Genomic DNA, 15,290 nt, shown 5'->3' with positions numbered 1-15,290 from the left:
CCCTCCTTACATTTCTAGCCATTTGTTCTTCCACTTGCGCTTTCGCCAGACGTATCTCTCTCTTGGCTTTTTTCAGTTTCATCCGGTATTCCTCTCCTTGTTCCTCTTCTTGAGTTTTTCTGTATTTCATGAACGCCAACTCTTTAGCCTTTATTTTCTCAGTCACTTGTTTGGAGAACCATATCGGTTTCCTTTTTCTTTTGCTTTTATTTACTCTCCTTACATGAAGGTTTGTGGCCATATTTATAGCTTCTTTCAGCCTGGACCACTGTCCTTCCACTTCCCGTACGTCCTCCCAGCCCATCAGCTCCTTCCTTAGGTATTCCCCCATTTTCCTAAAGTCAGCATGCTTGAAATCCAGGACTTTGAGTTTTGAGTGCCACCCTCCACTTCAGCTGTCATATCAAACCAGACTGTTTGATGGCCAGTGCTGCCCAGGTGGGCACCCACTCGGACATTTGACACACCATCCCCATTTGTAAGCACCAGATCCAGCGTCGCTCCCTCCTTCGTGGGTTCCGTCACCATTTGACTGAGCAGAGCACTTTGAAAAGCATCCTCGATCTTTCTACTTCTTTCCGATTCCGCAGATGGAACCTTCCAATCTACATCTGGCAGATTGAAATCTCCCAGCAACAGCACCTCTCTCTTCTTTCCCAACTTTTGAATATCCGCGATCAGATCTTTATCTAGTTCCTCCAATTTTGTTGGAGGTTTGTAGACAACACCTACGTGGACAGAGATTCTATCATCTCTTTTTAAGGTGATCCATATTGCTTCTTCCTTTCCCCAGGTCCCTGTCATTTCGGTCACTGCGATATCATTTCTCATTTACAGAGCTACTCCTCCTCCACCTTTACGACTCTCTCTATCCTTCCTAAACAGATTATAGCCTGGTATGTTTGCATTCCATTCATGGGAACCATTGAGCCACGTCTCTGTGATTGCAACAATGTCTAAGTCTGCCTCCAACATCAGGGTTGAAGATCATGAACTTTATTGCTTAGACTGTGAGCATTTGTGGTCATCGCTTTCCATGTACATTTCAGTGGAATTTTTATCTTTTGTTTAGTTTCTTGTTTAGTCTCACTTCTTGCTGTGTTGGTAAGAAGTGATTTGCTAAGATTGTTGTTTTCATTGCTTTCTTTTCTACTGACGCATCTTGTCTTTAGCTTATTAGTACAGTTTGACATGTATCGTATGATGTACTATTTTGTGACAGGGCTTGCGTTTTGTTTCAACTTCTGCATTATCTTGTTCTGGTGCCTTTTGAGCATTGTTGGCTATTTGCTGCTTGTGAATAAACAAATTTCAAAAAAAGTTCAGTGCAGCAGTAATTCAGAGACAATGGGCCTCATTAGTAACACTCAGTAAGGCTGAACTCCTGCACAAGGCTTAACTGTATTATGATGGAGGAGCTATATCATGGAGAGGGGACCACAAGACCATTTCCTAAGTGTAGGGGAAATGTTTTTGGGTGTAAGGGATCATACCTAGGGCCTACTGCCCCTTTACAAGCACAGCAGTGAGTTGAGTACCTTTGCGCATTAGCAAGCAGGCCAGGGGTAAGGCTTAGCTATCCTTCTGGCAGGAAAGAACCTTTCTTACTTTCCTAGCTATGCCTCTTATTGAAATACTTTCTATTTTTTCTGTATCAATTAGGTATCTCAACTTCATTTTTGGTTTGAAGAGAAACGTAAATTGAAGGAAACGAATGAGGGCCAATGCAGCATGTGAATAAAAGTCCAAGGACCATTAGCTCACTGTGAAATAATATCAATTGATTGGAATTTTGCCTGCTTGTTATTGTGTGCACATCTGGAAGGGAGCTACATGAGTGCAGATGACAACGCACATCTGCAGGACCGTGGACGTACCGAGTACAACGTGAGAAGGGACGAATTCAAACCTACCATATCAACTTTTTGAAACCGTGGGTTGAGCGGAAGGGCCTTGTCACTACCATTGAGGAGGATTTGGAGCCTCAGCTCAGTGAGGTGCGAGAAGGGGGGAAACCCACAATAGGCCTGGCCCTAACCCCAGGACAGAGAGAACAGGTGGAAGGTCTAATTCAGGAGTTTTGAGATGTCATTAATTCCCTACCAGGGAAGATCCATTTAGTCTCCCATAATATCCTCACCGAGCAGGGTAAGATTGTGAGGCAGAGGCCATATAGAGTGCCCGAAATGAGGAGAAAAGAGATTGTTCGGCAGGTGCAGGAGATGGTAGAGTTAGGGATCATAGAAGAATCGAATAGTCCATGGTCCAGTCCTGTTGTATTGGTACCAAAGTCGGATGGATCACAAAGATTTTGTATAGATTTTAGATGGGTTAATGCCATATCGCAATTTGATGCCTACCCCATGCCCCGCATAGATGACTTGCTAGATAAACTGGGGCGGGCTGAGTACTTAACTACGTTAGATCTCACAAAAGGGTATTGGCAAATCCCTTTGACGGCGGGAGCTAAACCCAAATCTGCATTCAGCACTCCAATTGGTCTGTTCCAATTCAGGAGAATGCCGTTTGGGCTGAATGGGGCGGCTGCTTGCTGTCAAAGGTTGGCCGATCAGCTACTCCGCTGGCATTCTGATTATGCGGCAGCATATATGGATGACATTGTCATTTTTAGTTCAGATTGGGAGTCACACTTGCAAAAGGTTAGGGCAGTCCTAGACACCCTGAGACAGGCAGGCCTTACTGTTAATCCTAAAAAGTGTATTTTTGCCAGTAAGGAGGTAAGATATTTAGGATATATGGTAGGGGGTGGGGTTATTAAACCTATGACCGATAAAGTGCAAGGGATAAAAGATTTTCCCCCTCCCCATACAAAGAAACAGCTGAGGGGATTTCTGGGCCTCATAGGTTATTATCGTCGTTTCATTCCCCACTTTGCGGAGAAGTCGAGCACCTTGACTGATATGTTAAGGAAGACGCACCCCAATGTCCTAGATTGGTCTGAGAAGGGAAGATGCAAATTTCAGGTTCTAAAAGATCTCCTGTGTAGGGAGCCAGTCCTCAAGGGAATAGATTTTGAAAAACCTTTCATATTACAAACGGATGCCTCAGAGACAGGATTGGGGGCAGTCTTCTCTCAGGAGTTCAGGGGAGAGGAGCACCCAGTTCTCTTTCTGAGTCGGAAGTTAAATTCCGCCGAACACAATTATGCCGTGATCGAGAAAGAGTGTTTGGCCATAAAGTGGGCCATGGACGCCCTAAAGTTTTATCTACTAGGGAATCCCTTTACACTCGTCACAGACCATGCCCCACTGCGGTGGTTGCAACAAATGCAGGGCCAAAATGCACGGCTTACTCGATGGTACTTAGCCCTGCAAGCTTTTTCATTTGAGGTACAACATAGGGCAGGTAAACTACATAGCAATGCTGATGCCTTATCTCGAATTACAATATTCTAAATGAGGTCTCACCAGAGTCTTATACAGGGGCATCTTTACCTCCTTTTTCCTAATGGCTGTTCTGTCTTTTGACAGCCTTGCCTAAGTTACAGTGGAACCCTGGAATGGGTTAATGTTTGTTATTATTTCACTGCTAGGTCATGTGAGCTAGGCATTGTGTGTAGTGTAGTTTATGGTAATGCAACCACTCTTGACAAGCTCTGTTTCTATTGGTCTTTACCTTCGTCTTCTCCTCTGGGCTTGTGTATGCCCTGCTTTCTAGGAGATGGTTAAATTCAGGAACGTTCTGCATCAGTAAGGGAAAAGTGCACTGTTATGATGAACCTTAACATTGGGACTTGCTCTACAATATAGTGTTGCTGAACCACTGAGAAAAATGGAATGGGAAGAGCAAAATGTTAAAATAAATTTATGGTTCAAGCTGATAAATGAAGTAAATCCAGTTGAGGCATACGTTAAAATTAAACCAGCAATGTTTGTTGCCAGTGTGGTGTTGAACAGGAGCAAAGGAAGGCGTTTGGGAAGAACACCTGATCGATCAGCCCATTTTTAGCAGAAATTCGGGGGGAGGGGGAGGCTACTTCCGTAACATTTTTTCTTCTCTCGGTTATCTCTCTAATTGTTCTTTCCATCTCTTCAGCCGTCTATCACCCTTCTTTCTCCCTCACAATGCCTCCTCTCGTCTAGCTTCCTCTTCCCTTACTCCCCCTTTCATGTTCACATTATCTGCCTTCCAGAACCTCCTTCTTTTCTAGTTCTATCACTCCTCTGCCATTTCATGTTGTTCCCATTTAACTCTTTCAGTCTCCCGTTCTGTATTTAATTTTCCAATAATCCCGACTGTTTACAGCGCTGTGGGAATAGAGGAAGCTCCCCCCACCCCCAACCAATGGTGAGCCGGGAAGGGTGAGAACCATCACTGGAGGATAGGAAGGTAATATACCTAAGAGTAAGGGTAATGGGATTTTTGATATACCGCTTTTCTGTGGTATATTCAAATCGATTTACATTATATGCAGGTACTTTCTCTGTCCCTAGTGGGCTTAGTATTGTGTCTGGGGCAATGGAGAGTTAAGTGACTTGCCCAGAGTCGCAATTAGCTGCAGTTGGAATCAAAACTTTGTATATTATTGATATATAGATGGGGATGAGAAAAGAGAATCAAGAATACGAATGTGCCATATTAAAAGGTAATATAGAAACAGTAGACGATGGCAAAGAGACCCAGTTATTTTGTCCACAGTAAGAATACATCCTAGCTACAAGATATTTTTTCCTTATCCAGGTTAACCTTTTTTTGTCCTCTGGATACACAACCATTTTGGGCGGACAAGCATCCAAGATCTTCTTTTATTTCCCTCCCAAATCCCACCTTTCTAGTGTTTAACCACAAACTTCTGTAATCTAAACAGCCAGCAATATTAGCCTGGTCAGTGTACAAGCATCTGGTCTCCTAGGCCCTTTGTGTAGCCTGCCAGAAAGACTCAGCTATATGAGTTGCCTACATTATTATATTTACCTAGCTCAGGGACCCTTTTACTAAAGTGTGCTAAACCCTAATGTGGGTTAACACGCGAGAAAAGGCTTACCGAAAAAAAAAAATGTTACTGTGTTTTCTGGTAGTTTGCCTATTTGCGTGCACTAGCATGCGCAGTACATGTTCTTAATAGGAAACCAGAGGCGTAGCCAGAAAACAGATTTTGGGTGGGCCCCAAGTGTTGTCCCCCCTCCCCACCACCAAAAAATATCTCAGCTGGTGGGAAAAAGCTTCTTTCCACCTTGGCAGTCTGCAGCAGGCATGCGCTGAAAACTTAGCATGTGGAGGTGCCGGTATCACAGAGAATAGCGTTTTTGTTACCATCAGGGGGAAGTCTTCAGCTGGCGGAACTTGGGCTCCCCACCAGCTACCGCTAAATGTGTGCTACTGTTGGGTGGGTCTGAGCCCTAAGTGGGTGGGTCCCGGTCCACCCAAGCCCACCTGTGGTTATGCCACTGCAGGAAACATACCATGAGCGGAGAATGGGTGTGGAAGCGTTATTCAGCCAGCTTGTTCACATTAGCAAATTGCTAACTGGATAATGCAGATTTAGGGGCCCTTTCATGAAGGCGCGGTAGGGCTACCATGTGGGTAGCATGCGCCAAAACAGCATTACTGACAGGCACTCCCAGGCGCCTATTTTCTACCTCTGAGTTAGCACATGAGCCCTTACCTTCTCCTAAATAGGACTAGGAGGCAGTAAGAGCTGATGCGGTAAATGGCCAGACACTAATTTATAACTTAGCGCCTGGCCATTATTACCATATCAAAGAACGTATTGCTTTCAAAATCTGCACCCTGGTCCACAAAATCATCTACGGCGAAGCCCCAGGATACATGACAGACCTCATAGACCTACCAACAAGAAACACAATCTGTCCTAAAGACTTGGGCTCGCTTAGATCTATTTTGTCAAGGAACCTCATAGCACTAATTAATCCTATGTTTTGTGTTATTTGTCTAAAGGTGTTGTCATGGACAGATACAGTACATAGTAACATAGTAACATAGTAGATGACGGCAGAAAAAGACCTGCACGGTCCATCCAGTCTGCCCATGAAGATAAATTCATATGTGCTACTTTTTTTATTTGTACTGTCCTCTTCAGTGCAGACCATATAAGTCTGGCCAGCCCTATCCCCGCCTCCCAACCACCAACCCCGCCTCCCTCCACCAGCTCTGGCACAGACCCTATAAGTCTGCCCAGCACTATCCCTGCCTCCCACCACCGGCTCTGGCACAGACCGTATAAGTCTGCCCAGCACTATCCCCGCCGCCCAACCACCAGCCCCGGCACAGACCGTATAAGTCTGCCCAGCACTAGTCCCGCCTCCCAACCACCAGCCCCAGCACAGACCGTATATGTCTGCCCACACTAGCCCCGCCTCCCAACCACCAGCTCTGCCTCCCATTCTAGGCTAAGCTCCTGAGGATCCCTTTCTTCTGCACAGGATTCCTTTATGTTTATCCCACGCATGTTTGAATTCCGTTACCGTTTTCATCTCCACCACCTCCCGCGGGAGGGCATTCCAAGCATCCACCACCCTCTCTGTGAAAAAATACTTCCTGACATTCTTCTTGAGTCTGCCCCCCTTCAATCTCATTTCATGCCCTCTCGTTCTACCGCCTTCCCATCTCCAGAAAAGGTTCATTTGCGGATTAATACCTTTCAAATATTTGAACGTCTGTATCATATCACCCCTGTTCCTCCTTTCCTCCAGGGTATACATGTTCAGGTCCGCAAGTCTCTCCTCATACATCTTGTAACGCAAATCCCATACCATCCTCATAGCTTTTCTTTGCACCGCTTCAATTCTTTTTACATCCTTGGCAAGATACGGCCTCCAAAACTGAACACAATACTCCAGGTGGGGCCTCACCAACGACTTGTACAGGGGCATCAACACCTCTTTTCTTCTGCTGGTCACACCTCTCTCTATACAGCCTAGTAACCTTCTAGCTACGGCCACCGCCTTGTCACACTGTTTCATCGCCTTCAGATCCTCAGATACTATCACCCCAAGATCCCTCTCCCCATCCGTACCTAGCAGACTCTCACCGCCTAACACATACGCCTCTCTTGGATTTCTACTCCCTAAGTGCATCACTTTGCATTTCTTCGCATTGAATTTTAATTGCCAAACCTTAGACCATTCTTCTAGCTTTTTCAGATCCTTTTTTTAATGTTTTCCACTCCCTCCGGGGTGTCCACTGTGTTACAAATCTTAGTATCATCCGCAATGTTGTTTTGATCTCTATCTTGTATGCTTATTTGTCATGAATGGTTGATACTGTTTGATTTCATGTTTGCTTTTGTATGTTATGTTATGAAAAGACCTTCAATAAAAATATGGAAAAAAAAAGAAAGAAACACAATCGGATCAACACAAACATACTTAAATCTCCACTACTCAAGCTGCAAAGGACTCAAATACAAATCTACTTATGCATCCAGCTTCACCTACATAAGCACACAACTGTGGAACGCAATACCAAAAGCCGTGAAAACAAAGCATGACCACCTAAACTTCCGGAAATCACTAAAAACCAATCTGTTCAAAAAGGCATAACCGACCAACCCAACCTAAGTGCCTAAACCCTGCAACACAACGAAACCAAAGCTCGTAATGGACACTACATAACTCTCCCTCTCTACGATTCCCAATGTGTCTATAACACATGAACCTTATTCAACCACAACATCACATTGTATTTGTTTATCTACCGGAGATGGCGAACGCCTCTACGGTACTATGTAAGCCACATTGAGCCTGCAAATAGGTAGGAAAATGTGGGATACAAATGTAACAAATAAATAAATAGAAAATCAGATTTTTTTTTTTGCAGCCGCATTAAGAGGTGGCCGGAGCATGCAGGAAAACTATGTGCTGCAGCTAACGCTGACCACCTTTTAGCGGGCCTTTGTAAAAGGGCCCCTTAATGCAAGAATACTTGGTGCCTCATAAATACATAGTAACATAGTAGATGATGGCAGTAAAAGACCTGCACGGTCCATCCAGCCTGCCCAACAAGATAAATTCATATGTGCTATTTTTTGTGTTTACCTGACCTTGATTTGTATCTAAGATAAAACAAAAAGGAGGTAAAAACCCTCACGAAACCGTGAGATATGAAGAAAAAAGTGAGGAGAATGAATGAGGATACCAAATAATATGTTTATTCACATAAAAAATGATGAAATTCTCATGAGAATTTCGTCATTTTTTATGTGAATAAACATATTATTTGGTATCCTCATTCATTCTCCTCACTTTTTTTCTTCATATCTTGATTTGTATCTGCCATTTCCAGGGCACAGACCATAGAAGTCTTGCCCAGCACTAGCCCCGCCTCCCAACTGTTGCAGGAATTGATGCATGAATTACCCCTATTGTTAGCAGAATCTGTGGTACTTCAGGAGTCAAACAGCACACACCAGAATGAGAGGGAAATCTTCTTTATTTGCCAGCAAACAAAGCAGGACATCAGTTCTAGCTCTCTTCTCTCTCACTCAGCTCTCTGGATGTTATGGCTTCTGTCTCAGCTGCTTCTCTTCTTCTGCTGTCTCTCCCTCTTCTGTCTGTTCCTTCTGACGTAAGCTGCTTCTGCTCTCACTTATATACTGTTCTATCCCCCTCCTAGCCCCCCTTACTCTCCAGATGGTAAAGAATAGATTGGTTATCTTGCCTCAACCAATCAGCTCTATACATTACTTAAAAAATATCAATTACATAGGTTTAATATTTCTCAAACTGACCTATGACCTGGGGCCTCTTACACCAGACAATTTGGCACCAGAACTCTTGCATTTTCATTATGATTAATTCTCATATTCCTAGTCACCTTCATACTAACTGCTAACTGAACTCTGGCATTCATTAAGGGGTCAAGGGCCAGTCTTACTTAATAGCATACAGATATAGTTTGTTATTACTTTCAGGACCCTTCCTACATTTACCTATAATTAATCAAGGAGAAGAGAGCTGACTTCTCTTTCACCTAGCCAGGACTGCAGCTAACTCAAACCATATGCTTGACCTCTTCACTGCAGTCCTACTCAGAACGTAAGGCAAAGAGTTGAACAAACATTAGATTTAAAAAGGTATCCTACATATTAACTACCAGAATACACATATTCTAAAATACACAGAAATCAGAATTCAAGAATATCTAGAATTATTTAGAATTATTCACTTCTAACTAGCATTAAACTAATCCTCTTAATCTGCCTACTTTTAAACTACAGTATGTCTGGCTCATGCCTTGTTCATAATAGTATACAGATGTATGTGGTAAGGTAATATCTTTGAACTAGCATTAGCAATCCATCACTCACAAGGGTGAAAGAAAGTTTCTGTCTCTGACCTTTTTGACCTGTATCCCGGCAAAGCTAGATTTAAGAATCTAAACCAGATGACATTCCTTCACTACTTGCAGAACTGAGAATTTAACCACCAAACTAACAATTAATATAATTTCTCAGAATTAATCAATTTCTTTTGCCCACTGCCTCATTCCCCCCTTTGAGACTAAAATCAGCTTATGCAGAGATAAGTCTCACAACTCAAACTCTGGAGATTATAGTGATCCTAACTAGGAATAGACTTGTGAATCACCATTACCCTACTTGTTAAGGTCCGACGGCATACTGCCGAAGCACATGAGGCCAGGAAACAAAACAACAACCCTGCTAAAACTAAGACTATTAGGGAAATGAACAAAGGATGTATCCAGGAGGTCAATGACCACCACCAGGAGGTAAGGTCTAATCCTCCTCGGTAATCCTCCACATTAAGGCTGGCCAACTGTAGGACTTTATCCATGGCATGCCTAACTACATGCGTCCTATTTATGACAATAGTACAGCACTCTGAAGAATTTAGCACTGTGCAGAGGCCACCCTGGGCTGCAAAGAGATAGTCAAGGCCCATACGGTTATACCGAGAAACTATACTTAATTCATTAATTTGATCCTGCAATGCATTAACTACCACATTCAGCTCATGAACTAAAACATGGAGTAGGGACTGAAGTCTCCGGGTAGCCATACCTAGTTCAGTAATACCCGCTACCGGACCCCCAATTGGAATCCAGGCCGTGGCAGAAAGGGCTACAAGTCTCTTTTTAGTCAGAGGATAAGTAGAGTTAATATACTGGAGAGCTAATTCAATCGCCTCATCCTCTGTGGCAACGGAGGAAGGTAAGGACAAAGCCTCTCGCTTAGAGCGGTGCGGGGATGGTGGCTTGAGAAGAGGAATAACTTTAGGAAAATAATTCAAGGTTACCAATACACAAAAATCATATGTGGGGGGAAGAATCATGTGGAGGACATTATCACAGAGCCAGTAATGACCAAGGAGAGGGCGAGGAAAGTTCCCAATAAATGTTGGCACAGGATGGACATTAGGATGCCCATAATGCGAGCCCCTATCCCAAGGGGAACTAAGAAGAAATGGAGACTTTGTACACCATAGGTGCCAATCCCCAATTGTGACAAGCTGCTCATATGTTGTAAACCTTTCATACCCCGGGGACTTATGAAAGTAGAAAATAGGCTGGGACACTATAGTCTTCTCAGTAGTAAGGTTAGGAGCCAGATAATCACCTTGGTCATAATCTGCAGGTATGGCAGTAGGGCACATAGGAGTACCTGGAGAAACTACCCACACAGATTCCCCTTTTTCTGGGAGAACATTAGTATAGTTACAGGGAATGGGAAGAACAGTTGAGATGTTTCTTGTTAAACAAAACACTCCAGAAGCTGGATAGGGAGACGTAAAGACTGGCCTTAGAGAAGAATCAGAGGGGGAAGTAGCATTATAAAAGGACCACCAAGTATAATCTTGGCTCCAAGGGCCTGAACTCGAAAAGTAGGGAGGTATAAGAGCTGGGAGCTGCACAGGGACAGGTACAGCTGGGACATCTGTAGTATAAGGAGAAAATCGGGAACACACAATACAAGGGGAAGTAATCTTTGCCTGGCTAATTAGTTCCTGGACAGAGTGTAACCAAAGGTTGGAGCGAGTTGGGGTACTAGGAACAAGGAGGCAAGGAGTAGAAAACAACAAAAGCATCCAAACTACTAACATTTTCTTTCTTCCTAATCTAAAACAAATACAGCAACTAATTAAGCAATATATTTCAACAGTCTGTGCTAATCACAGATTACTCTCATATAATGTTCTCAGTCTTTGAGTTCTTATACCAGTTGGGATAGACCCTCAACTGACAAGGATCAAGCTCTCAAATTCCAAGAAAGCCAGAATCTGGGCAGAAAGAGTCTCAGTGTGAAGCCGAAGTTCAGCAGCTCCTGCAGTATGCAGTTGACCCTTCTTTTCAGCTAGTAGATTCTTTGGTTCGGGTCAAGCGCAACTTCAATGGCTCCGCTGGATCACTTTCTGCTCTCCACTGTCTAGGCTCCGTCTGATCCGTGCTGGGCTCAGTCTGGTCAGCAGACTTGATTCGAGACCAATGGACCCATGGAGTTATCCCTGCGACCTTCACAGCTGTAGGGGTAGAAAGCAAAACAGTAAAAGGTCCTTTCCATCGGGGCCCCAAAGGCTGGAGCCTCCAGTCTTTCACCCAAACTCTATGCCCTGGCAGGAAGGAATGTACCTGAGCCTGGAAGGGGACAGGGTTTATTTCTCTCACATAAGACTGAAGCTCAGAAATTATCCTGCCCAAGAGGGCTACCTGCTCCTGCACCTGGGCAGACCCTAAAGTCCCTATGTCTCCCTTAATTCCCTGCAAAATGGCTGGGGGCTTCCCATACACAATTTCAAAGGGAGAGAGGGCTGTTCCTTTAGTTGGGGTGCATCGGAGGCGGAAGAGGGCTAGTGGCAGTGCCTGTGGCCATTTCAGTTGGGTTTCCTGACAAATCTTTGCTAGGCTATTTTTCAAGGTTCTGTTTGCTCGCTCAACCTGCCCTGAACTCTGGGGACGATAGGCACAATGCAATTTCCAGGTAATGCGCAATGCGCGGGACAGGGCCTGAAGTGTAGCTTCAACAAAGGCGGGACCATTATCTGAACCTATGGCAAGGGGCAGTCCATACCTGGGGATGACATCCCTAAGGAGGGCTCGAGCTACTTCTGTGGCTTTCTCAGTGACTGTAGGATATGCTTCCACCCACCCAGAAAAGGTACAGACCATGACCAAGAGGTATCGGAGCCTACCGCTCCTGGGCATTTCTGTGAAGTCTATAACTAGGGACTCAAAGGGTGTTAGTCCTCTAGACTGAACTCCTGGTGGAATACGGGGTCCCTGACGAGCATTATTCTGGGCACAGAGAGTACATCGGGCAGAGGCAGTGGCAACCAGACTATCCAATCCTTCCAGCACCACTACTCGACTGAGTAGGTGGGCTAGTGCTGTTTTCCCTAAGTGTGATAGGTCATGAGCTTGAGACACTACAGGCCAAGCTAGGTGGCGTGGCACCAGAACTCTGGTATCAGGGAGATGTAACCAGCCATCAGGTCTCCTTACTGCACCTTCCTCTTGAGCCCATTTCTCTTCCATTTGGGTGTACATAGGCGTCCATTCTTGCAGTCGAATTTGGAACAGGGGAGTCACAGTACTTGCTGGGGGTCCTCGAGCAGCTTCCTTGGCCACCCGATCAGCATGGCGATTCCCTCGGGCCACTGGAGTATCTATCCTTTGGTGTCCCCTGCAGTGAATGACAGCTACCTTCTTAGGGGCCCAAACAGCCTCTAGCAGCTGAAGTATTTCAGGTCCATACTTAACAGGTTGGCCTGCGGCATTTATGAGTCCCTTTTCCTTATACAAAGCTCCATGAGCATGTAGAGTTGTAAAGGCATACTTGGAATCAGTATAAATGTTGGTCACCAGTCCTGCTGCTAGCTCCAGAGCTCGTATGAGGGCCACAAGTTCTGCTTTCTGGGCTGAAGTTCCTTGGGGCAGGGCTTTTGCTTCTATCACCTTGTCCTCTGTCACCACAGCATAGCCTGCCAATCGCTTGGAGTTCTCCACGTAACTGCTTCCATCCGTAAAATAAATTACATCTGGGTCCCTCCACGGAACATCTTTGAGATCTGGTCGACTGGAGTACACTTCATCCATGGTTTGGATACAGTCATGATCCGGTGGTCCCTCAGATGCTGGCAAAAGAGTGGCAGGATTGAATGTAGCCACTGTTTCCAGGTGTATCCGTGGATTCTCACACAAACTAGCTTGGTACTTAACCATACGGTTATTTGTAAACCAATGATTGCCCTTATACTCCATGAGGGTGAGAACTGCGTGGGGGACTTTAACAACCAGTTCTTGCCCCAAAGTCAACTTATCAGCTTCCTGGACCAGTAAGGCTGTTGCTGCAATAGCCCTCATGCAGGCTGGCCATCCTTTAGCCACTCCATCCAGCTGTTTAGACAGGTATGCAACAGGCCTCTGCCAGGATCCCATCATCTGAGTTAGCACACCCAGAGCAACCCCCTGTCGCTCGTGGACATACAGTGAGAAAGGTTTCTCCACATCAGGAAGGCCTAACGCAGGGGCTTGGAGTAGGGCTTTCTTTATGGCAATGAAGGATTGTTGAGCAGTTGGTCCCCATTCAAATGGTTCCTTTTCACCCCCCTTTGTGGCCTGGTAAAGGGGTTTCACCATCAGTGCAAAATTTGGAATCCAAATTCTGCAGAATCCGGCTGCTCCCAGAAATTCCCTAACTTCCCTTCTGGACTTGGGTTGGGGAATTGCAGCAACCGCTTGCTTCCTACTGACATCTAGTCTCCGACTTCCCTGGGAAATGCAAAAGCCCAGATACTTCACTTCTGACTGACAGAGTTGGGCCTTTGAGCGTGAGACCTTATAGCCTGCATCCAAGAGTAGCTCCAGCAATTCTCTGGTAGCCTCAAAACACTCTTCCTGGGTCACTGCTGCAATCAGGAGGTCATCTACATACTGGAGTAAAACTCGCCTGGAAGGCTCAGATTTAAAAGTCTTAAGGTCTTGCCCTAGGGCTGTCCCAAAAATGGTGGGGGAGTTCTTGAACCCCTGTGGCAGGCGGGTCCATGTATACTGAAGCTTCCTTCCTGTTACTGGGTTTTCCCATTGAAAGGCAAAAAGCAGTTGACTAGCGGGGGCCACCCGAATACAAAAGAAGGCATCTTTTAAATCTAGTGTTGTGAAATGGGTAGCTCCAGAAGGTATCAATCCTAACAGGACATATGGATTAGGCACTACAGGGTGTAATGAGATAGTGGATTTGTTGACCACTCGTAAGTCTTGGACTGGCCGGTAGTCCTCAGTCCCTGGCTTCTGAACTGGCAACAGTGGCGTATTCCATGGAGACTGGCAAGGACGAATAATCCCATGGGATAACAGACGGTTCAAATGTGCTTGAATCCCTTCCAGAGCCTTTCGGGGAATTGGGTATTGGCGAAGATGGATTGGCCGGGCACTTGAAAGTAAATCTACATGGACAGGAGGAATATTTCGGGCCAACCCTGGGGGATTATCTTCTGCCCATACCCCACTAACCCGAAAGCTGTCTGCCAGGGGTAGGTCAACTTGGCCCTGCGACTGATGCAGCCGCCATTCTTCTTCAAGAGGGCAGCAGAAACTCAGTATACCCTTAGGGCTGGATGTTGGGGGCCGAAAGGAGACTGAAGTCTGGCCATCAGAGTCAAAGGAAATTTGGGCCCTAAGCTTGGACAGCAGGTCTCGGCCTAACAAAGGGATTGGACAGTCTGGCATATACAGGAATTCATGAGTAACTATGTGTGAGCCTAATTGGCATCTACGGGTCGTCAGAAAGGGCCTCCGGTTCTGCACCCCCGTGGCTCCCACCACTCGGACAGTTTTTCCAGACACAGGCGCTAATTGCTCCGTCACAACAGAATGTTCAGCTCCTGTATCAATCATGAATGGAATTGAGCGGCTCCCTATAGTTAACTTGACCATAGGTTCCTGGGAGCCCAGTTTGTAGGAACCCGGTCTGTCCTATTCGTCCCATTCTGCCATCTCGGCTATCCCGATGATGTCAGATTCAGAAGGCTCATACCTTCCCTCTCGAACTCGGCCTCGGCTTCCTCGATCTCCTGGTCCCCTTCTCAGTCCCTGGCGCCTCTGGGGACATTCATCTTTCCAGTGCCCTCTCTCCTTACAGTAGGCACACTGGTCCCTCTCCAATCTTGGTCTGGGATTCTCCCCCCGTGGCCGGGATTGATTGAAGGAATCTCGGGGCCTGGCTGGTGGTCCAGGGTCCCACTTTGGCTTCCCATTAGCTAGAGGTCGACCTCGGTTAAGGGTGGAATTAGTAATGGCTGCCGCTAAAAGGTCGGCCTTCTTCTGCATCTTCCGGTCAGCCTCTCGGCGCACCT

Source organism: Microcaecilia unicolor, chromosome 1 (assembly GCF_901765095.1).
Source record: "Microcaecilia unicolor chromosome 1, aMicUni1.1, whole genome shotgun sequence".
Classification (NCBI taxonomy): Eukaryota; Metazoa; Chordata; class Amphibia; order Gymnophiona; family Siphonopidae; genus Microcaecilia; species Microcaecilia unicolor.
This window is presented reverse-complemented; position numbering follows the sequence as displayed.